Genomic DNA, 24,551 nt, shown 5'->3' with positions numbered 1-24,551 from the left:
TAAGTGAAAGTTAGAAATATGCATATAAATTGTAGCTACAATTACTGTAGGAGATAACTAAAATAATTCATAGCAATTCATCCTTAAGCATATTTTACATGAACTTAGACAGACATTTTGGGAAAACTTATCATGGGATCTTTGAGGTATTTTTATAAAATTAAAAAGTAATTTATGCATTATCTTAATTTTTTGTTAGAGTATAAATGGCTATAGAAGATAAATATAATGGTTTCGACTGAGTCTTTGAGTTGCCTCTTTATTTAGAAAACAAAATTCAAACTTTCAAAATTTGTTTGTTTTCATTAACCAACAATCAAAATAACTTACTGCCACGTTAAAATAATAAGAAATAGGAAATTAAATTAATATGATACTTTACCTGATACTGAGATTGAGATTAAAGGACAATAATTTATTCACCCTATGAAGAAAGTGAATATAGAAAGATCAATGTGAAAATCCCTGCAATTCTTAAATTAATATCACAAATATTATAAAATAAGATATAAGGTGGGATTATCATTCTACTACATACAGTATTCTTTGGGAAATACTCCACAAAAATTAGTTCACAATTCTAAGCTGGTAAACCTTATTTTGGCTTTCATAAATTTATAAGTATTTTTTATCATAAGGCTTTTTCTACATTCAGCCATATTTTTATTTTGTTGAATGCAATGTTCTTCATAACAATTATGTAAAAGAAGTATATCTGGGCGGTGGCATTCTGGCTCAAGCCTGTAATCCCAGCACTTTGGGAGGCGAGGCAGTGGATCACGAGGTCAGGAGATCGAGACCATCCTGGCTAACCACCCGATTGAAACCCGTCTCTGATAAGAAATACAAAAACTGGCGAGGAGAAATGGTGGCAGCGCCTGTAGTCCCAACTACTCGGGAGGCTGAAGCGGAGAATGCGTGAACCCGGGAGCTTTGGTGACTGGGTCCGGCCCTGCACTCCAGCCAGGCGACAGAAGAACCGTCACCAAAAAAGTATATCATAAAAGAATGAAACGTTATAATAACAGCGTAACTTCACTCGTTCTGGCTGGGTATGGTGGCTCCAGCTTCCAACATTTGGGGAGAACTCCAAAGCAGGCCGGATCCACAAAGTCAGAAAATCGAGACCATTCTGGCCAACATGGTGAAACCCCATTTCTACCAAAAAACACACAAATTAGCTGGGCATGGTGGTGCACACCCTGTCATCCCAGCTACTCGGGAGGCTGAGGCAGGAGAAGTGCTTGAACCTGGGAGGTGGAGGTTGCAGTGAGCCGAGATCGCACCACTGCACTCCAGCCTGGCGACAGAGCAAGACTCCATCTCAAAAAAAACCAAAACAACAACAGTAACAAAAACTAGCCTTCTACAGGAAACCATATATTATTACACAAAATGATCTGTTTAGGCTCATGATAGGAATGTCTTCAGAGATTATCGTTTGAAACAGAGCAAGTAATCTGCAATATTCCGCACCAAGTAAGATGCATGCACACCCCAAAAATAAATCACCTGGGGCTTACTGGAAAGATCATTTTGGCTTTAAACAATTTCCTTTCTATTTAGCAACATTTAAAATTAAACCCAATGTAATTATAGTTAAAATGCACTTTTACTTAAAAGTTAATATTATTTTTGAAATTTTTCATTCTTTTTAATTGCATAGTATTATGCTTTCTTTAAAACACTGATATGGTTTGACTCTGTGTCCCCATCCGAATCTCATATTGAATTGTAATCCTGAATTGTGGCTGTTGTAAATGGGATTGTGTTCTTGTTTTGGCTCTCAACTTGAATGTTATTGGCGTATAGAAATGCTACTAATTTTTGTAATCCCCATGTGTTGACGGCAGGACCTGGTGGGAGGTGATTGGATCATGGGAGCAGTTTCCCCCATGCTGTTCTTGTAATAGTGAGTGAGTTTTCACAAGATCTGATGGTTTTATAAGGGGATCCTCCCTCTTCCCTCATAAGCGGTCTCTCACCTGCCGCCATATAAGAAGTCTTTGCTTCTCTCTCACTTTCCCCCATGATAGTAAGTTTCCTGGGACCTTCCCAGCCATATGGAATGGTGAGTCCATTAAACCTCTTTCCTTTATCAACTACCCAGTCTTGGGAAGTTCTTTATAGCAGTGTAAAAATGGACTAATACAAACATAAAACAAAATAAAATTTTTTGAAAGATAAAAACATATGTTGTCAATTCAGTTTCTTACACAGAATTGATAGGATGGCTGAAGCCTGGACACCTTTCTCAGACTTCTGAAACTTCCTCAGGTAACAGCCCTTCTTGTAACTGTTCATCTGGTCCATAATCAGCAAATTTCTTTTTTGGGTTCCTAAGATGAGCCTGTGCCAGATACTGGGTCAACAAGACATAGCAAGACCTGTAGTGTTCATAGATGGTCACAAAACTCTAGGTGAATTACAGGATATCATCCAAATTAAGAAAATAAATACGGCCCCATGTGATGTAAAGCCTGCATGCTGGGCTGGGTGGAAGAATGAGGGGAAAGATGTTTGGAGGAGCCATAACCTCTTTCCAGTGTCTATTCTGGGCGGGGCCTTCAGCAGAAATGAAAGCAGGAGGTAGAAAGTTTACAATCGAAGATTTGGAATTAAAAGGGATTTTAGACTTTGTGATCTTTTGAGCCTTTGTAGGCTCATTTTCTCAACATTTTATACATATTAATCTTTGAATATTCATAAATGTTAATAAATATTTGTGCCATATTTATTACAGCTTTAATAAATATTGTTTTTCTGCTTGGTTCTTCCTTTCTTTTTTTTTTCTCTTTTTCCTTTTGAACCCACCTCCTCTCACCTCCATTCACAGTCTGTCATCTCCAGTTTTGGATAAATTAATGAGGTGTGGCCAGTCAATCTTCTACTTTCTGTGTCCATTTACAGAGAGCTGAATCATAGCCAGACCTCCCAGGAAACCCATACCAAGCGCTGGCCTAATTCCCTGTGGAACCTAAGGGAACCAAAGCCTTGAACCCAATCTTACCCCGAAGTCAACCCCTACGTGACACCAGAACAACTTCATGACGTAGGAGTAGTACATACTCAATTAAAAGAAAAGGCAGCCCAAAAGAATACTGTGTCACTTCCAGTGCCAACACAGTCAACTATCACGGTAGCCTGTGGCCATTCAGGGAATATCACCGTTCTAATGAAAAGACTTTCTGGTTAACTGAAAATCAGGCTTCATGGGGGAATGCAGGTCCAGCAAGACTGAAGCTATTAACCCTCAAATTATAAGGTTAAAATTAATAAATGTTTTCACTGGTCAGTGCTGTTTAATTTTTGCCAAAGGACAATGAGTAGGGGAGGCATCAGGAGCTACAACTTCAATTTCAATGGCGAGAATGACATTGAAATTAGGAGAGGGTGGTTTTCAAGGAGTTCTGTTCTCATAACTTACCTCTTCATGAAGAGACTCAGGGGCTGAACAAGGAAAAAGCACTCACATGTGATCCACGTGGCCCCCTGGGACTCTGGCAGGTGTGGAGCAAGTCATTTTACTAATAGCTGGGAACAAGTCCAGAGCCTCAGGAAGAAGTAACAAAAGTGACAAAACCCTCATACCCTGAGATGTAAATCTGGCTATTTTCCTTTTCTTTGAGTCAGAGTCTCACTCTGTCGCCCAGGCTGGAGTGCAGAGACTGGATCTCTGCTCACTGCAAGCTCCGCCTCCCAGCTCACGCCATTCTTCTGCCTCAGCCTCCCGAGTAGCTGGGACTACAGGCACCCGCCACTGAGCCCGGCTAATTTTTTGTATTTTCAGTAGAGACGGGGTTTCACCGTGTTAGCCAGGAAATACTTACTCTTATATTGGTTACATGTTGAAATGATAATGTCTTGGATATATTGAGCTAAATAAAATATATTATTAAAATTAATAGAGCCTATTTCCTTTTAATTCTTTTAATGTGACAACCAAATACTTAAAGTGTGGCTCACATTATATTTTATTGATTCACATATATCTAAACTAACATCCTCATTTCACAGAATAGGAAACAAGGAAAGAAACAATGTTTTGTGTCCGAACTTAGCAGTGTTCCAACTGAAATCAACAATGTCCAGTGCCCAGTTGCTGCACTTCCTCCTACAATCATGACCCATGACGTCACTGTACAAATAACTTTCTCCAGAATCCAAGTGGAGAAATTATGTGAAAACTGACCAGAAAAGGTCAGCAGAATAGACCAGGCTTATTGTGTGTTTTCTTACTGGATATTCTTAGTATCTTTTCTCTCCTAAAACCCTCTTTTTTAAAAAAAATTTCTAGTTTTCTATATACATTGTAAAGCAAAAAGAAATAGTCATTATCCACTATGCCACATTTTCAAAAGACACTGAATTTTCTATAAATGTCTTCTGAATCTCAGCTTTAATAAAAAGAGACTCTTTCACCCTTTTATTGTCAGAGTTGCTACTCTCTGCTGCACATCAACTTGCGACAAGTCTATAAATGAATAGCACAAAAATGAGGTTCCTGGTATTGTCTGTTAGGTTCAACAGTCCCTGAACTCTTCAGAAAATAAAGAAATTTAAAAATCCCCCTCTAACACCAGAACACACACAAAGACAATATCCCTTCAGGAAAATATTTTTGATTGAATGGCCTTGTTCTTAGCCTAGTTACACACCAAAAATAGTCTAAATAGCATGTGCAAATGGTCTAAACAGCATGTGGGATGAGAGAAGTACCACAAATGACCCTCAATGATCCAGAAAGACCTGAGCTCTTTACGTCAGAGGCTTCTCTGCTTCTAAGGAGATAACACGGACACCTAGAGATAGAGGGTGGGAATCACTTGGACTTCTGAAAATATGCCTGTGATGAATCAAAGGCCAAGGACTTTTGGAGAAACTGACCTTGCTTCAATTCTTGTATGAACAACTAATTGTTCACGTTCTTGTCTTGCCTGGATTCTCTTTCTAGTGTCCTTAATGGAGTGGTTATTTCATGACAGTTGGAAAACAAAAACAAAAACTCCTGGTCACATAAGATAGTTCATTCTGTTTTCACAAAAGCTCTAAAAATTAGAAAGTTTTTTTTTAATTAGAAAGTTCTGCAAATTTATTACTCCATTCCAGATGTAAAATCCTGTTAATTCTCTCAAAATCATATTTAACTTCAATTGTTTCATGATACTATATAGCATTAAGTTTTCCACTCGATTTTAAGTTCTGCTTATATCAACCAACTGGCAGATTAATTGAGCATTTACTGTAGAGATTTCACAGTAAATACAGAAGAAGCCTACACAATGGGATTAAATACAAATTCTGTGTACAAATTAAAAAACTCTTAACTAGAAAAAAGTGAATTTATACTATTCATTCTCATGTGTGTGCATATACACATATCCACACGTTTGAATGAGTAGCTTACTTTATAGGCTATATATTCTAAAGAGTGATATATTGAATGCTAAAACCCTCTTCTCAAATATCATCAATTGATTTCAAAGGAGGGACAGCCCTAGATAAGATCTCTCTAGACACCTCCGTATCAACACATGAGTGTCTTCCTGTTCTATGTTGCTCTTTACTGCTTCCAAATCAAGCCCCTCCCTCCATCCCGGGCCTCCTTAACTTTGAATATCAGATATCAGAATACACTGCACGATACCCATTCTGTTATTGCCTTCTACCAAGCCCCGGGTGCTAGCCCTTTACTATTTGACAATTAACTCTTGGCTCAAAACAACTCATAATTTCTCTCCCCAACACCACCCCTGCCATCACTCTTCAATATCTAGAAAGATGAACTTTTCCATATAAACCGATACTTCAGTCAATTCTTTGTTCTCTTCTCCAACCATCTTCTGCTCCAAACTAACTCAACACTCACTTGGATGGTCAAAATCTTGATCTTCTTACCAACTGCTGCAATACTTTCCTAATCACAACTTTAGGAAGGCTATCTCTAACATCTACCCTCCCAGATTTCTACCATATTCCCTCTCTAGCCCCACTCCAGAAATCATTTTCCTTACAAGGACCTCAAGTCTAGTTCTCCTCCCATCTCTTCACTGTCTAACAACCGCTGTCTCATGCCCTCTGATCCTCTGTTATTCATCTTAAAATCTGGGATTTTTCACTTTAATCAAGGTTTTCATCCACCTTCCAGGTCTCTCTGTACATGCTTCCTCAAAAGAAAAACAGCAACCACAACAGGAACTGAAAAACACAACTCTGCACCAGTGTGGCTGAATGTGGCTGGGCAAAAACAAACAAAACAAGCTGACTGTTCTCATTTTGAAGTCATAACTTCTAATATCCAGTGACTTGTCATGCTGCCTGGTAATCCTTGTACATTTCTTTCTTCCATTTGCCTACTTACACCCTTCTGTCTTTCTTGAATCGCTCTTCCTCCCTGTATCCTGGCTCTCAGTGGAAGACCTGCTTTCCTTCCACTGAGAAAAGAAAAGCAATCTGAAGAGGTCTTCCACAAAGCTTCATCTTCCCACCCATGTGCAACTGTGCCCCATATGCTGGCTTCTCTGCCTTCTCTCCTGGAACCACAGATGAACTGTCCCAAGGCAAATCCTCTTGCAAGTAAGCTGCAGCCCATTTCCTCTTTCCTAACCATGGACATTGTTCCAGCACTTCCCTGCTTTCTCTCCTACTTCATCAATGTTCCTCTATATATGGATCACCTCCATTAGAATATCAACAATCTCTGATTTCACACATATTTAAAAATATATAACTGTCTCCTGGCCCCACATTCCTCCCTAGGTACCAGATCATTCCTCTGCCTCCAACCTTCCTTCCCACTCTTCTGAACCCACCAAAGTCAAGTTTTTGATGCCACCTGTTCTTCATCAAACCTGCTCTTTCCAAGATCACCATTGGGCTCCCTGTTGCTAAATTCAGTAGTCTAATATGAAACTTATTTAATTATACTTTATTTAATTATTATTCATTCTTTCCCCAAAATGCATTTTCCCTTGTCTTCCAGGATACCCATCAACCTGCATTTCTTTTGTTATATCTTAATGGAAAAACTCTTCATTTCCAGTTCCTTCTCATCTCAGCCTCTAATTCTTCAAATCCCTGAGGGCTGCCCTGGAGCCTCTTACTTTTCTTTCTACACTCACACATTGGGGATCTCATTCGCACCCAAGCCTTTAACTACTATCTACAATCTGATGACCAAGAAATGTATCTCAAGCCTGGGTCTCTCCATGGAACACCCAATTGTAAATCTCACTGTCTTCTGAGTATCTGTACTGATAGGTATAACAGGCATCTGAAAAACATAACATGCTCAAAGCAGAAACCCTGATCCCCCCAACACACACACACACACACACACACACACACACTAATTACTCCAGAATTCTCTCCTATTTCAGTAAAAGACAAGCCTATTTTTAATCAGTTGAACCAAAAACCCTGGAGTAATCCTTGTCTGCTCTCTCTCACACTTACTTGCAACCCTTCAGCAAATGCTTTTGGTCCTAGATGGTGAATAAATCCAACAACTCCACCCCCAGCACCTTCTCCAAGCCCCTATTCTTGCTTTCTTGTGGATCATGGCAGTAGTATAGGAACTGGTCTTCTGCTACATTTGTTCCTTGAGTGCTGCTCTTGACACAGCAGCTGACGTCATCCTCTTTACGACTAAGTCAGATCATCACACACTTCTTCCCAATACCTTCCAAGTCTTCACATCTTGCTTAAAGTCAAAAACAAAGTCACTGTAATGGCCTTCATGGCTTCCTGTTCCTTACAGCTGTTAGGTACCATCCTCCTGCCCTGGGCTTGCGTTTCCCCAGGCGCACTAACCTCCTTGCTCTTGTTGGAAACAGCAAGCACTCTCCTCCCTTACAGGTTTCATACTTGCCTTGTCCACTGCCAGGACACAACTATGTCTTTATGATTTGATGCATGAAGGTGCTCAGTGGCCACTCTTTGAGTGAGGTCTTCTCCACACAATATGAAAGAGTGACTCCTGCTTTTATCATACTCTGTCACGCTTATGTCACGTTCTTTCCATTACATTTACCAGGAAATATGTAATATATATGATTATGTATTTTATATATTATATATGCATTATATATGTATAATATATACATATAATGTATCATATATGATACATATGTCAAATATATAGGTTACATATATAACATGATACATACAGATAATTTTTTTTTTATGTTTAGTATCTTCTAATTAGAATTTTTTTTTCTCCACTAAAATTTATTCCCCACAATAGATTTCAGTCAGTTTGGTTTACTGCTAAATCCCCAGCACTCAATAGTTTCTGGCATGTGTAAAGCACTTAGTAAATATTTGCTTAATTAATCAGTCAATCCAAACCAAATTCTTATCCAGTTTATGCTTAAACCTAGTGAACAGATAATAACTACCTTTTTAGATAATGTATTCCATCCCTAGAGAATTCTGCTGGGAACTTGCCGCATGAAATCCAGCATGTTGACTTCTGATCAGCGTTCATATGTCTGTCTAATACAGTCACTCTGAACAAGTCTAACGTCTCTTCCTCCAGATTTTTCATAACAACTATCTTCATTAAGGTTGTGCAAGGAATTCTGAAGAGAAGAAACGCAAAAACAAGCAAATTTTTAAGCAACGCATATATGACATAGCTCCTGCGGTTATATTGAGAACCCTCTTCTTGCTCTATAGCCATTGTCTGGGGTTGATCAGGAGGTGACATTAATGTTCTCAAAATTCTTTTTAAGTTAGCTTATAGTCAATTATCTTGGCTCACTGGAGGTTTCTGCTGAATATTGTCTGAAACAGTCTTTCTGGCCAATTAAAATGCAACAGTGGTAAATGTGAAGCCTGTGTCTGAAAATGGAGCTTCCATAAAATATGTCAGTGACAGTGGTATTAAAAGAAAAGGCAATAGTAACAAATAATTGCAAAGAATTTTCAAAGTTTGGGACTCCAATAAAAATTTACAAAGCCATGTAAAGCCATGGGGTAGTAATTAAAAGTCTAGTTTCAGGAGCTAGTTCTCAGTATTTAAATTCTGACTGTGTCCCTCAATGAGCTTGTTAGATTTCAGAATTATTATTTAACAGTGAGTTATGTGTGCTTACCATTTTATCCATTTTTGAATGAGGGTCCATAGCAGTTACTCTATACTTTCTCTACCATCGTATGTCAGGTGAGTGGTGGGGGAGGGAAGAGAGGATAAAGTCTCAAGGTCTGCAGACGGAGAAGTGCTATACTCAAGGACTTTACCCAGGGGACACCTGGAGAGCCTCATCCACACCTGAACTGGAGGCAGATGATGAGATTTAGGATTTTAAGCTGATACTATAAAGGGTTGAGACTTTGGGGAACTTCGAGGGTGATGAGTGTATTTTGCAGATAGAGGAACAACATTCCTGGGGGGCGGGGCGGGGAGGCAAAGGGTGTGATGTGACAACCAGCTCCCAGATGGCCTCCAATAATTGCTACTTCCTAGGATTTATGTCCTGTGTATTTCCCTCACACATAGAATCAGGGCTACCCTGTGTGGAGAATTCTGTGAACAGGAAAGTACATAACTTTTGAGGCTACATCATAAAAGGCACTATAGCTTCTGCCTTGGGCTTTTTAATTGCTTAGTCTAGAAGCAATTAACATCCATGATATGAGGCCACTCAAATAGTTCTGTGGCAGGTCCTCAGTGGAGAGGAACTAAGGCTGCCTGTTAGCCATATGAGGGGCTTCCAAGAAAGCAAATTCTCCAGCTTGGCAAAGCCTCCCATGACTATGACCTGGTTAAATGTTATACTACAATGATACAATAGCATTGCCCTATAGCAAGTAGGTACAGAATAACTGTCTGATGGTGGAGAGTTATTGAAATTTTAAAAAACCAGCTCAACACACATCTATTCAGCACCTATTTGTGGCAGGTGATATTATAGAATAGGACGTGTTCCTTGCCTTCAAGAGTCCATTGGCAGTGTCTGGGAGACAGACCTAGTTACAGGAGGTCATTAAATGTGCTTAAACAGAGGTTTTTAGAGAATATTATGGAGTAGATGTCTACGTCTAGTAGTTAGAAGGGCTCCCTGGGTAGGTTATGTTCACTTTAGGCCTTGAGGAACTAACATGATGGTCTTCTGCATACAGACTAACCTAGGTTTTTGTCTACACAGCCTGGGAATAGGAGACTGACTTTACCCAAAAAAGCTGGCGCTTTAAGGCTTTGCAAGAAGATAGTGTTTGTGCTTAAGCAGGACATTTGACTTACAGAAAAGGGGATAAAGAGTTTCTAGAAAGGAGGAACAGCAGAGAGCAAGCTCAGAGGCTGGAACATGCTCAGCATTTTGAGGAAAAGACCCTCCTGTGGATGGAGCATGAGGAATTAGAGTTGGAGAAGAGAATGGAGGGAGTCAATTGAGGTCAGGGTGAGTCCTGCAGCAACGGGGCCTGAAGCCACGTTTACAAAATGTGTGCATTTTCTGTATTTCTGAGGCATCACCTGAATATTTTTAAGTGGATATTTCAAGGTCAGATATGAGTTTAGAAAACATCAGTTTGACCTTGAGTGGAAGATATAATCAAGGAAAATGAGATTAAGGGGGTGATATGGTTTGGCTGTGTCCCCACCCAAATTTCATCTTGAATTGCAGCTTCCATAATTCCTATGTGTGGTGGGAAGAACCCAGTGGGAGGTAATTGAATCATGGGAGCAGGTCTTTCCCATGCTGTTCTCGTGATAGTGAATAAGTCTCATGAAATCTGATAGTTTTATAAAGGGCAGTTCCCCTGCAGACACTCTCTTGCCTGCTGCCATGTAAGATGTGCTTTTTGCTTCTCCTTCACCTTTTGCCATGATTGTGAGGCCTCCCCAGCCATGTGGAACTGTGAGTCCATTCAACCTCTTTTTCTTTATAAGTTACCCAGTCTCAGACATTTCTTCATAGTGGCATGAAAATGGACTAATACAGAGGGAATGAGAGTCAATTCTACCCTAATACCTCTGACACTCCTTTAAGTGAGAAAGGATGGATGTCAGATACCAAAGCAATGAGGACAGAAACAAGAGGACAAGTCAGAGACGTACACAAGGAAGCAATAAACCAAAGAGTACGCCATGAGAGATGTAATGGGCCCTATTCTTCTAGAATAGTGAAGGGTTCACTATTTTTACTGTGTAATTACATAATAGCATATTTCCCTCCATTTTTCAGTAGACAGTAAACCAGTTACCTAGAAATCATAAAGCTACTGGTTTTTAGGCTGCCCAGGTTTAAAAAGAAACTTTCAAATGGACTAAAGGATTTAACCCATATTTAGGGCTGCTTAATGCCCAATGAGTGGCCTCACTATCTTGAAAAGGGATAACATATACCTATGTTTTTCTTCACTTATTTGTCCTGAATTTACATTTAAAAAAATAATCTGGGCTGGAGTGGATTTTATGTTTCAGTGTTTCTCATTCCTCTCACTCTTCAATGTGAATATTCTGAGTAATTTCTTTCTAGGGTGTGTGTTCATCACTGGAGTCCACTGTGGGATGCAGAGGTAGGCTTGAAGCCAAAGGCTGGTGTCACCCTGGTCCAATGCCCTAAGACGTGCACTCTGTCCAGCACCCGCCAGCTCCTCTGTCCATCCTGCTTCCCTCCAGGACTGTCTCTTCCTGGATAAACCCATCTAGGAGAAAGAACTGCAGCTGCTTGATGATCCTGAGTGAAAGCCAATGAAAAGTAAAACAAAGCACAAATACTTATTTTTTTAACTTTGAGGATGATATCATATTCTAAGTGTTCATAGCAGAAACCACAGCACTGATCTCTCCAATATTATTAGCAAATAAGTGTCCAGAACAACAATGGGATAATATGGAACAGCTAAATGTCAAGGTCTTCCTCAGCATTCTCAAGGCAAGCTTTGAAAAAATAATCTGAGAGCACAGAGGGCCAAGATATACCTCTCATTTGCCCTCTTGGGAGGTGCTCCTATAAACAGATATTTTTTAATGCATTTAACTTTGATTCAGAAAACCTGATATTAAGCTCTAACTATGTTAGTGGATTTCTGCAGAATCAAAAATAGTCACGTAAGCTGAAAAATTCAAAATTTTGTACAGTAAATAGTATTTATTGTAGTGGCCACAACACCGGGCATACAAGAAAGAAAATGTGCAACATTGTATTTCTATACCTAAATGGTCTCAAGCCCAGCTCCTTCATCATGTCAGAAAGTGTAATATAGCATGCACCAGGGAAAACAAGTCCTTCCTTTTAAAAGGCCTTCTTTCAGAATCTGTGCCCTCCTTCTCCTCACGGTAGAACTTACACCTCAAGCTTCACAAGGAACCTGTGTGTGGGGTTGGAGGTACAAGATACATCCAAGAAGTTGCCCTGTGTCATTCCCAGCGCATTCTCTTGACCACTCAGGTAATGCCACCCAGTGTGGGAGGGGACTGCCCAAGGGCAGGAGACTCAGTTCACCAGGCCGTTTGGACAACCAGCTACCAGGAGGCTAGCATTCACAGAGTAAAGGGTGGTGGACAAGAAGAAAGCTACCACAGTGAGGGTGTGTAAGGGGCGTGGGGATTTGAGTCCTAGTCCTTCTAACGAGAGGGAGGTTTGTGACACAGCAGACAGGAGCAGTGATGAGGGAGAACCTGGCTGACCCCCACCGAGGGGATGCCACATAGTAACTGAATGTCAGTGTAATTTGAAGAGGGAATTCATCTAGTTTCTGTAATACATGTTAACATTGGATTGAGGAGAAAGGGGGAAACACAGGCACTGAGATTGCTATTTCTTTTAAAGAAAACACAATTATCGACTGTACCCCCGCAAACGGCTAAATGATGCAAGTATTTCTCTGGTACCATAGATTAAAATTAACAGTAGGTGGAAATAACAGGAACGATTGTGTTATCACAAGAAAAAGTGTGGCCAAACTTATGCTTAGTCAATGAGAGCCTTAAAGAATCACAGCGATAAAAGAAGCTGTCAGCTTATTTATTTGGAAACCAGAAGTGTGACTTTGCCTTCATTACAGATAAGGAAGGCATCCACTGGGGACATGGTAACGGATGCTGCCCATTGCAAAATGTCACAATGAGTGGTCTGTTCTCCCTGTGACCTCGTTCTGTGGTCATAACTGGATACAGGGATCACTTTGGAATCCTCAAAAGCCCCTAGACCTTGTGTTAAACCCTACGAGTATTTAGAGTCTCACAACTATGAAGCTGAATGTCGAGAGAAAAAGACAGATTCCAAAAGTGGTCTCAAAGTACCTCCTTGTTTAAGTTGGCTGCCAGACGAATCAGTTCATCTCCAGCAGAACAGAAGCCGCCTTTTCAGGGAAGCGTGGCAGCTGCCGGCGAATACAAAGCAGCTCTGTGATGGTCGAAGCCAGGAAAGAAAAGCGCCCCCTCCGAGTGTCATCACAGGAAGGAAACCTCTGCAGGCAGCAGGAACAAGTGCAATCCCTGGAGAAGAGCCGAAGGTGCCCGAGGCCCCAAGAAGGGCAGCGTGCGAGGCTGGGTGTGTGACCTCACCATGGAAGGGCCACCTGCCACCGGGGAGCTCAGCTGTCGGGTCTGTGGCTGTGGAGGGAAAAGCGTTGGCCACTTGCTGGAGCTGGGAACGTGCAGTGATGAGCACTAGGACAAGAGGACTGTGACAAAGAGACACAGAAGGTAAAACCGCCCTAGTACAGGCTGATCCACAGACCTGTGTCCTGGGAGAGGCCTCAGGGTGGATCTGGAAATGCAGGACGGGTTCATGAAATCCTCACACACTTGCCACATATTCAAGGAGGGTGCTGTTTACTTGATTGTTTGTTTGTGCTGGTCCTGAAAATCTGACACGATTTGTGCGTATAAATGGGTGTTTGCCGTTGACTATAACTATCTTGGAGTAATTTAACAAACAACAATAGGTATCGGGGCAGGTCAGCAGCATCTCCACCTGAAAGACAAAGGAAAGCCGTGAAGGCAGGGCGGGTAGTTGTGGCTCATGGTGCTCATTTCTCTTTTTACAGAAGTCCTCTTTGTGCTGAGTGAAGAGGACACTTTGCGTCACCTCCAGGGAATGATGTACTGGGGTCCCAACTTCCCTTCAGGGTCCAAACACCCTCATTCCTTAGCCAGAGCATCAAGCATCAAGCACCTGACTGGGATGGCACATTAGCACAAAACCCCACCTTCCGCTCAGGCCCAGCAGCCTCAGGAGGAGATCTCAGGCTAGCAGGGCACTCGTGCTGTAAGAACAGGAACTGTTCACAGAGCCAGGGAGAGGTGATCAGAACACACAAACTCACTGCTTCTGATTGCTTTAGAACCAAGGCCCTTTGTCTCATAATAATGAGGTATATTTTTGAAGGTTGCCAGGACTCACAGAACGATGTAGTGGGTGGTAGGGGGACACAGCACTTGCCTAGGGCCCTCCAGATGCGGTTTCTAGACACTCGGTAAAGTGATGGCCTTGGCTAGTAACTCCATCCACTGGGATTTCATCCTCCTCAAAACAAAACAGGGTTGAGACCAGCAGATCTCTGACCTTTGTGACTTTCAGATGAGAAACCAGTTGATCATGATTGGGCTGAATGTTGCTGATTTCACCGTTCATCCTTCACTTATTCCATATGTCTGTAAGCCTGGAATGTGCGGGAAGCTGGGGTAGCAGAGATCTCAGGATGTTGCTGCGGCTCTAGGGCAGCCTCCACCACAATAAAGAAACAGACACACAATCGCTTTTCATAATGTTGATATAATGAAGGTAACTAAGTTCAAAATTTATCAGAAAAATGTGACCTCTGCCTGCCACCTCACAATTTGAAACATTTAGGACCATGGCCATAAAAGAGTCCACACCCAAAACCACTTACAACAGCTGGGTACTTGGAGCCAAAGTATCTCTTCACATAGCTCCTTCTGCTCAGGGCGCCAAGGGAAATCAAGAAATAGTTCCTCATATGAGCAGGCAAAATTATACTCTTTTTCCCTTCTCTGCTACACTTTTGATGGGTTATTAAACCCTGAGATAATTATAGGATTCAATTCAGAAATTAAGACTTCTAAATAGTACCCTCCAAACCTGAAACGAGACTTTAATAAATGTCTGACAAACGCTCTGAATGACAGCCAACATTTTTCCCACCATCGATATGCGCAGTATCACATTTCCTCATCGCATCGAGGCGTGAGATGCACAAGTGAGAGCAGTTGAGGTTCCAGAAGTTTCGTTAATCTTCTCAAGTTCTTCCCTCTGATACACGGTGTCTACAAATTTCACACTTGGGTTTTTGAGTTGGAAATGCGGTTCTGTTTGTTGAAACAAAGGACGCCAGCTCCCACACGGTTCGTGCAGAGGGCACGTTACTTCCCGGTGAGCATCGGACCTCCCACCAATGGTCAGCCCCAGCAGCACAGCATCCTGAGATGAACCCAGCCAGCTCCCTCATGGCAGCTGCTCCAGCAGCTGATGCTCAGTTTCCTCACCGCCCAGCTCTGCCCTGTGCTGCCTCTGCTGCCCCTATGGCTTGTAAGCTGCTGTCTGCTGGCCTATTTCCTGCTTGTTCTGCTGTAGGAGGCACCAGCTCTCCGCACAGTCAATGAGAGGTGACCATCACTCAATCCATGGGCAAAAGTGGAGGGAGAGACCTCACTTCACCAAGAAATCCACACTCGACAGTTATCAGATCATCATGGAGAGATTCAAAAGTCAAGGTTAATTGTAAGTGTCCCAGAAGGTCAGGTTTGAGAACCACCATCTTGCAATAAACAGGGAGGAGCCCCGAACAGAGCAGCATTTGCTGTGCTTAATTCACCTGAGGTAGCAGGCATGATGGAGAGTCCTGGAGGCTGAGGCTTGAGCAGAGCTCTCATCCCATTTACTCCAGCCGGGAAGGGCAGGTGAGGTGGGGGAAAGGCTTGGACCGCACCTCCTTTGCCTGTTGTGGAGGCACAGCAGAGTCCTAAAGGGATGGCTCCTCATTCCCAGTTGGGAACCCCTTTGGCCTGCCTGGGACCCTGTTCCTGGCTTTTCCCTCCATCAGCTGGGATGAAAATGTTTATCAAAGAATGCTGCTCACATGGCTTTCAGAGGTCCTTGAAGAAAAGCTGTTTTCTACATTGTACTCAATATTTACTGCAAGAGCAGGATCGCTTGAAACTTAAAGCAGAAGACTGACACAAGACTAAATTGCACAAGCCATTTCATTCCCAAGTGTCCCAGCAAATACACATCTCAAGTGCCCGATGTGAGAAGCTGTGCGTGTAGTGCTGATGCACATCCTCTCCAACCTTTAGTGCTCCTGTGCTAATGAAGGATATGTGCTCCTGTGCTCCTGTGCTGAATGCAATCATTATGGTAATGAGGAGGTAGACAGTGCAACCTCAGCTTCCCTCTGTGTTCAACAGCGTCCAACAGGGCAGGCCCCACATGGGCTGAGGCTGAGACTCAAGGCTGATGACTCAGCAGAGCAGACGAGAGTGTGTGTGTGTGTGTGTGTGTGTGTTAGTATGTGCGTGTGTCACAGAGAGAGATTGGATGTGTATATGTTTGTGTCAGATTTCTAGTGCATGTTTGTGATCCTGTGAGATTGTCAATGTACCTTTGTGAGTGTTTTGTGGGAGTGAGGCCGTGTTTGGTGAAACCATGTGTGACTGTGACTGTGTATGTGTGTTCTGGGGGATGCAGAAGTAAGAAGAGGGATAGAGAGCCTCTTACACACTTTTCCCGGGAAATAATGGACCCTGGAATTTCGCCCAGTCCATGGATGTGTGTCTTGCTGTGAAGCCTCACTCTGACCCCAGAAACTTGGGAAATTGACATGGTAACCCTTCAAAATGAAAAATGAAATCCCTGTAAACACAGTGCTCCCAGTGATCCTGCTCATCCGTGCCCTGCAGGGCCTTGATCTTGGTGGCAGCTCTCAGCTTGACTGCATGGGTTCCCTTATCAATGGAAAAAAAGCCAGCTAGAAATATTGTACAATCTTCTTCTTACTTTATTTTTCAGCCTGTCTTTTCAGTCCTTTATACTTTCAGAACATACAATGTAGCACTTCAGGTAAAAAAAAGAGAGAGAGAGAAAGAGAGAGATAGAAAGAAAGAAAGAAAGAGAAGAAAGAAAGAAAGAGAAAGAAAGAAAGAGAAAGAAAGAAAGAAAGAGAAAGAAAGAAAAGAACAATTTTAAGTTATGTTTGAAAGAAAATGAAATGATTTAGAAAAGCCAATTTGCTAATTTTAGATTCTGCTTTCACACACCTATTAAAGCAACTTAAGTAACAAAATCAGCATAAAGGCACGGAGATTTCTGAATTAGCTATTTCTGTTTTGCCCTGAAGAAATCCCCCAGAGCTGGGCACTGAGAGCTTGTTGGAAGCTCTAACCAGGGGTATCGGCTGCCATTTGCCACCCTCGTGGGAAGAACATTCCTCCTCCTTCCCTGGGGAAAGCGTCTCCCAGAAGGTTTTGCTGAGGAGCAGGGGGAGGACAGAGCTAGACAGCCACCCCTTCTGCCAAATATCTCTGAAGAAACAAGTGGTGACAGCTCGAGTCCCCCAAAACAGCTTCTTTCAATCCAGGACTTTCTGTAGAAGAGGTAAACGTGTTCACTTAGGGAGCAAGTAACCATACAGAAGAGGAAGACGGACGCAACTATTAGAACATTCCACAGACAAGAACTTCAGGCAAGGAGTCAGGACTCAAAGCTCCGTCTTCAGGCTTTTGTCTTGAAGTGTGATTCAAGTCTTTATAAAAATATTTTCATCCCTTATGGAAATACTCATTAATTTTTTGGGAAAACTTGCTTTAACCCTGAGCACTGAGGAGATAAATTCATTTTAGGAAGCTTGTTTGCCACAGATTCTTCAGACCCAAGGAAGAGCTGCCAGTGGTATCACCTTAAAGTTGGTTGAGTTCTTCTAACAATGATGCTCAGTTAAGGCCCCAGGCAAGCAGGGGTGGAGACGATTTTATCTTCTACCTACAAGTGCCTTGTTCCATTCTGTGGCACTCTACAGTGGCTGCTGCTGCTCCTGTTCTGTAGAGAGAAAACCTACAAGGAGAAGAGACAAAGCTGAGACAGGGAAATTTGTCACTCCTAAACTGTGACCTCACTGTGACCTTTTCCTTTCTAAAAAATGAAAATAATACCTGTTCTTCACTTCTCAAAAAAGACGTTGAAATGACTGCAAAAATTAGAAGAACTGTCTATGATTTGTTTCTTCATGGATTTTCACTTTTGTGAACTCTCCAGTTTTAAGATTAAAGACAGAACCAAAGAGAAAATATCTGGTAGTACTGTGAAAAGCATTTTACCGTCATTTCTAACATATACAGTGGCCAAGATATTTTCATTTCTAAAATGAGTGGCATCTGCAGAGAGACTCTTGCCTTGAGCTTTTCCTAGTGACTTAAATAGAGACCCAAGATGTCTAAAACCTCTTAATTAAAGAATGCGTGTGTCAGGGGACAAGGGGAGTGACATTCCAGATATTTGTGACACCTCTGGAAAATTATCTTAGTCATCTGTAGAAGGCCTTTCTTAATGTTTCTACACAAACACCCACGAGCATGTCCTAGTTTCCCTTCAGCCTCAGAAAAGCACCCAAACATTCTGTAGCGTTAGGCACATGCTACAAAGCATTAAGAGGGAAAGAAGATAAAACAGAAATTCCACATTGATAATCCGTGTGTTTTTCATTATTAGGTCACGTATATTCAGATTATCAAATTTCTGTATAGATTTGTAATGATTATGCCTTGAATCCAGGGAGAAACGCATCTTTTTCAATGGAGCTGAGAATAAGCATCTCAGTTTAAGCTGGTTTTGATTTGTTATTCATTGAAAAGAAAGTAAGTTGTTGGTTTTTAATAAATGTTAAAACCAATCAATAAAAAGTAAGTTGAACTTACAAAATGGTCCATTCAAGACTCATAGAATATAGATGAACTAAAGTGTTTTTAGCAAAGCGCCTGAAAGATCGAAAAGATTTTGTTTCTGGAATGTCTGGAGATTTAAAGCACAAGGGCTAGAAAAGAAAACAAAGAAAAATTCAATTCAGATTTATCAACAACATGAAGCCAGGAGACAGGAAGTTGGAAAACAAGCAAGCTAATTACCCATCAATGAATAATAAATTAGACCTCCACTAAACAGAACAACATTTATTTAAGTCGAAATAAAAATAAAAGTACTTCTTACATTGCCTGTAATGTTGCACAGCCATTTTAGTTTCTTTATGTATTCACTGGCTTTATATTATTTTGGAAAACAGAATATTGTCTCTCTATATGCTGAAACAGGAAGGTGCATTTGAGGATTTTAGGAGGATATCACGTCTTGCCTGCACTCAGAAAAGAACATTGCCTCTGAGGAAAAAATTGCTGCTCTTAAATTTGCTGTTGCATTGTTTAGCTAAGAAGAGAAGATTGCTTAGTGGAAAGGGAACATGACAAGGCTGAGATCTTCTGACTGCTCTAAAAGAAATTTCAGAATAGAGTAATTGTAGGTAGTAATTCCAAATAATAAAAAATATTTAAACTCTTGTTCCAGTAAAAGTGTCTTCCGTTTGTAAAGATAGGATAGAATTTTGAGTTTAAATTGCTGAAAATTAGTTAATGTTGAATTGTTTTTTAAATACATTGAGAAAGATACATGTCCCATTTTGTGTCCATTTATTTAGATGTGCTCTGTTTCTTAACCCATACACATTTATTTTTTTATATATGTATGTATTCTATACAACATTAAATATTTGATTTGCATTTATAAATAATATATTTAGATATATACACGTCCATACATGTATACGTAAATATCTGAAAGGAAGATCATTAAATTTTTCTGTGTACTGAATACTGATATTTCAAGTGATTTGTTTCTTTTTTGTGCTTCTGTGTGACGTAAATGTCTTTGTAAAATCATCATGTATTTATCTATGTCACAAGGAAAAATGTCAGACATTTTTATTAGGGGAAAAGTGTAACTGCTTAATGTGTGAGAAACAGATCTGACTCTTTCTCCTGTACATCCTCCTCTATAATATAATAGACTACCTTAGGGCCTTTAAGAAATGAAATACCTTTCTCACCCCTAAACACCACCTCCATTTTAAACTAATATGGGAAAACTAAAATTATTATTGTTTCAATTTTAATTCTTTATAGTGAACCACTGTATTTTTTAAGAGCATAAACCATATTGGGCTAGAACTAAATCATTCACTGTAGATGATTCTTGCAAACTGGATTGTTGTCTAAGAAGCAAATTCTGATCCACACAAGATAGATGGTTCAATATCAGGGCCAGATGCTAAGCTCAACAATTCAAAAATCTTCATTTAAATCAATCGCTGAAGAGCAAAAAAGCCCCCGACACACACATCCAACTCCATAGGATGGCTTTGGCTTTTCTTAGCACATGGTGAAAATATTTTTTTAAAACACAAAATCCTTAAAAGCCTGAGAGGTTTTAGTTTGTTTAATTAACTGCCAAAGCTGACACCAGAAATAGGAAAGTTCTCCTCATCACAGTCCGAGTTGGAGGCAAAGCACTGGAATTAAGGTCAATATTACCAGCACTGGTTAAGCTGCTTTTATCTTTTTCTTTTTGCCTTAGTACATTCTTTTTTCACAACTGTTTGCAATTTTTGTTCAAAATAAAATGCTGCTTTTTCTCATTTGCTACAAAATCTTTCTAATTTAAGATAAATTCAGGGCTTAAAATGAATTTAATTTCTTCTCATGCACAGATTAGTGAAGGCAAAAACTGACAAAAGTGCAGCACTAAAGGTTATACGAAAAGGAATCACAAAAAGAAAATGACAGGAGGAAATATTAAATATGAGAAAACCTGCTCTGAACAAACACGGTACGTTGATATCTTGGTTTCATAGCATTTCCAATACCAACAATAAAACTATTGTACAAGGTGCCTATAATATTTTTAAAGGAAGTCAAAGGATTCAGGCACAATGGAGAGAAATCTCCATTGTGATGGAGGCTGATGCCCTTGGTGTTGGCGCCGGAACTGGCATCAGGGCCTGGGTCACAGCGTCCCCGCCTCTCAGAGGATGCTCGTGGTTGTTCACCCAAGGGCCTGACATCAGCGGGCTGCGGTCATGGTGAGTGACGTCATCCAGGGCAGGAGGAGGGCGGAACTTTGGTACCAGAGTCACTTACAGGAACGGGAACACACAAACCAGTATGTGTGTAACACAGACTATCCCACCCAGGGGTTGGGTCTCGGAAGGGTTCCCCTACAATCCACCCATTGCCCCTCCAGGGACTCTGCACCAATAGAGAAGTAAATGGGCAGATGCCCCCTTGGAGCATCACCCTCGTTCCTGATGACGACCTGTAGGGCAGACACGCTGGGCAGCAGATGCCCCCAAAGAGGACAGGGACAAGGCTGAGCAAGCCCACCAGCTCCTTCTTCCAGAGATCCAGCTCAGGCTCCGGTGAGGAGGCTGAAGAAAGCAGCACTCACACAGGAGCTCCCTTCCCAGTGGGAGAATCGAGGTGGGCCCAAGGCTTTCTTTTCTCCCCTAACATACAGGCATTAGGGTTAGACGCCCCTGATGTTGACTCTCACCCACGACTTACAACCAGTTGGCTGAGAACCTTGCCTGATTCCCACGAGATTCCCTTTTCTCATACACAGAGGGGGAGCACAATTAAATATGTAAAATATCTAGCAGATGCTTAAGAAATTGAAGCCAATATAGAAATTTTCACACAGTGCCTACGCAAGTTTTAATCTTGCACCAAATGTAGTCATCTTGTTTCACTGATAGCTACTCATGCCTAAACATCTGTCAGCCTATGGTTGCCCCCACACGGCCCCTCCACTCTGCCTGTCTGTGCGGATGCTAACAGAAATCAAAATTCCTGGGCAAGGATAATGGAGCCTTTTCAATCAAATACAAGCAAGTAAAACTAGTCTATAGCCAGATTTCACAACCCCTCCCGCCAGAAAAAAAGACCCTCTTGTCAAGTCTACTTTCTTATTATGAACAAATGTGCTGCCTTTATCTGCCTTATGGGATGCAACCATGGGGCAGCCCCTCTTACCTGTCCCCCTGGATAGTCTCTGGTCACTGGTCCACTTCTTCCAATCTCTACCCCAGCTAATCCCGAGGGATTCTTCCAAAAATGCAAATCAATTTAAAGATTTCTATCTGCTGCCAGTCAAAATCTAAGCCTTGCATAACTCTTCAATTTCATCAAATGCAGTCACCGCCTGGAATCCTGGGCTCCGGCCATGCTTGTCTTCAGGAGGGGTCAGTTTCTGGCCTTCCTCTGGGCCTTGGTGTCCTCTCTTCTGCACCCTGTCCTCCTCCTCTGACCTGGTACACTTTTACCACTTTGTTTTTGTTTTTGCTTTACCTAACTGGGTATCATCAATTCCCAGATTAGATGACTTTTTCAGGAAAGCATTTCTTCACCCCCTGGTGCTGGAATAAGTACTTTTATTCAACCCATCATTTTGCATGTGACACTATGCTATAACTTACTTTTCAGCCATCCCTCTCACTAGACTGGACACTCCTCAAGGGCCCAGAAGGAATCATTTCATGAGCATTTTCACTGCCAGGCACAGGGGAGAGAGGCACAGGGTATGTCTTGAGTAAACATTTATCCAAATCCACTCAGCATTGAATGAATGAATGAATGAATGAATGAATGAATGGGATGTAAGTATGCGACTGTACTTTAGTGACTCTCTGCTGTTCCCAATCAATATTTCCATGTTCCAGTCACTGCTTTTCCCATCCGCAGGTAATCTATTTATAATTTTTGTCATTACCCTACCCCTGGTTTATTCAGAGGTTCACTCACTCCTCTATATGGAATGGCCAGAATAAGACTCACACGGTCTTACTCTGTCAGGGTCACTGTTGGTCCATCATGGTGCAATTGGTAGACATCTCAGTGTGAAGATTAAAACTTGCACATAGAGACTCTGTCAAAAACAAAACAAAACAAAAAAAAACTTGCAGAATCCACTTGGTGAATTCCTTTGAGAACTGTTTCTTTTAGAATTTCTTCCTCATAGATTTCTCTTCTTTGATACGCTATTTTTAAATCCTTCTCTCTGTATATCATAATTTCTCTCTTTTTTGGTTTGATTAATGTCTACTAAGCCTTTCACTTAGCGAGTTTCAGTTCTCAGCTATTTAGGACACAGCCAATACCTGGGAAGACTTCTTCCTTTTGGAAGGACTGTCAGCACCACTCGCAGAAGGCGAGAGGAAAGAAATGCATGACTTAGACAAGTTGTGCAAGGAGAAGGATGCAGTGTCTCCCAAGGCGCTTTTCCTTTGGTGTTTCCACATCCTATCTCTCCACAAACTATGGAGGTAAAGGGAAGCAACGGAGTGCCTCAAGGAGAGGAGCACCTAGGTGAAAGGAAGCAGGAGACAGAGGCTTTCATTCTGGGTGCTTTGGCCTTCCTGTCCTATTTGGTACCAAAATGTTGCATTTTACACTTGCACCAGACCAGTTCATCAGGTCGTGTTCCAACATTGACCGTTTGGGCCTACATTGAAAATAATAAGTGAAACATGTATTTGCTGGACTTGCCAGTTCTGTCTCCCTGAGGCCTCTGCACCGATGTCCACAGGCAGCTAGTGGAGTTTGCAGAAATCCTGAACCTCAGTAATTCATCAACGTCTTCCCATCATAGAGAATATTAACATCTCTTCTCATGATAAGTGATCTTCCCTCACCTAGCACCTTTGACCCCATTTATCTTACCTTGTAACCTCAAGTTTTGAAAGCTGTGTGAGCTGTTTCTCCCTTTCCATGGCCCCTTCCATGAGCATAAAAACGTACTCGATTTCTCACCGTCTTAAAAATAATGATTTCCTCAGCTGTATCCTTCCTTCTCCTTCTTATACAGTTGACCTATTTCTCCCCTTCATTCCTGTCAACTTTCCAGATTTCTACAGTCACCATATGGAGTATCTAGTATCTCTTCCCTTCCATTCATTGACCAAACTGCAAATCACCTTTCTTTTTCTTTCTTTCCTTTCCTTCTTTCCCTTCTCCGTCCTCCCTTCCTTCCTTCCTTCCTTTTTTCCTTCCTTCCTTCTTTCCTTTCCTTCCTTCTCTTCCTTCCTTCCTTTCCTTCCTTCCCTTCCTTCCTTCTTTCCCTTCCCTTCCCTTCTCCTTCCTTCCTTCCCTTCCCTTCCTTCCTTCCTTCCTTCCTTCCTTCCTTCCTTCCCTTCCTTCCATTCCATTTCCTTCCTTCCTTTCCATTCCTCTTCCTCCATTCCTTCCGTTCCTTCCTTCCTTCCCGTCCATTCCTTCCTTCCTTCCTTCCTTCCTTCCTTCCTTCCTTCCTTCCTTCCTTCCCTTCCTTTCCTTCCTTCCTTCCTTCTTTCCTTTCCGTCCTTCATTTCCTTCCTTCTTTCCTTACTTCCTTTCCCTTATTCCTTCCTTCTTTCTTCCCTTCCTTTCCTTCCTTCCCTTCCTTTTCTTCCTTCCTTCTTCCATTCTTTCCATTCCTTCCTTCTTTATTCCATTCCCTTTCATTAAACAATTCTTCCATTACATTTCTTTTCCTTCTTCCTTCCTT

At 41.5% G+C, this 24,551-nt stretch overlaps 2 long non-coding RNA genes across 2 annotated transcripts in view; one reads left to right on the top strand and one right to left on the bottom strand.

Moving 5' to 3' along the window:
- The window catches only part of LOC108586233, a 140,621-nt gene that overhangs the window by 31,013 nt on the left and 85,057 nt on the right, over window positions 1-24,551 (bottom strand). Inside the window, exons 5-8 of the long non-coding RNA XR_002522427.2 lie at window positions 13,692-18,023; window positions 13,253-13,564; window positions 8,400-8,582; window positions 383-424 (exon numbers count right to left, since the gene is read on the bottom strand). This is a non-coding gene — a long non-coding RNA (uncharacterized LOC108586233). The remainder of the gene's footprint in view (window positions 1-382; window positions 425-8,399; window positions 8,583-13,252; window positions 13,565-13,691; window positions 18,024-24,551) is intronic.
- Window positions 13,558-20,910, top strand: LOC110740416. Its single transcript, XR_002522428.2, has 2 exons — window positions 13,558-13,657; window positions 20,722-20,910. It is a non-coding gene; the product is annotated as an uncharacterized LOC110740416 (long non-coding RNA).

Source organism: Papio anubis, chromosome 5, assembly GCF_008728515.1.
Source record: "Papio anubis isolate 15944 chromosome 5, Panubis1.0, whole genome shotgun sequence".
NCBI classification, from domain to species: domain Eukaryota; kingdom Metazoa; phylum Chordata; class Mammalia; order Primates; family Cercopithecidae; genus Papio; species Papio anubis.
This window is presented reverse-complemented; position numbering and strand designations above follow the sequence as displayed.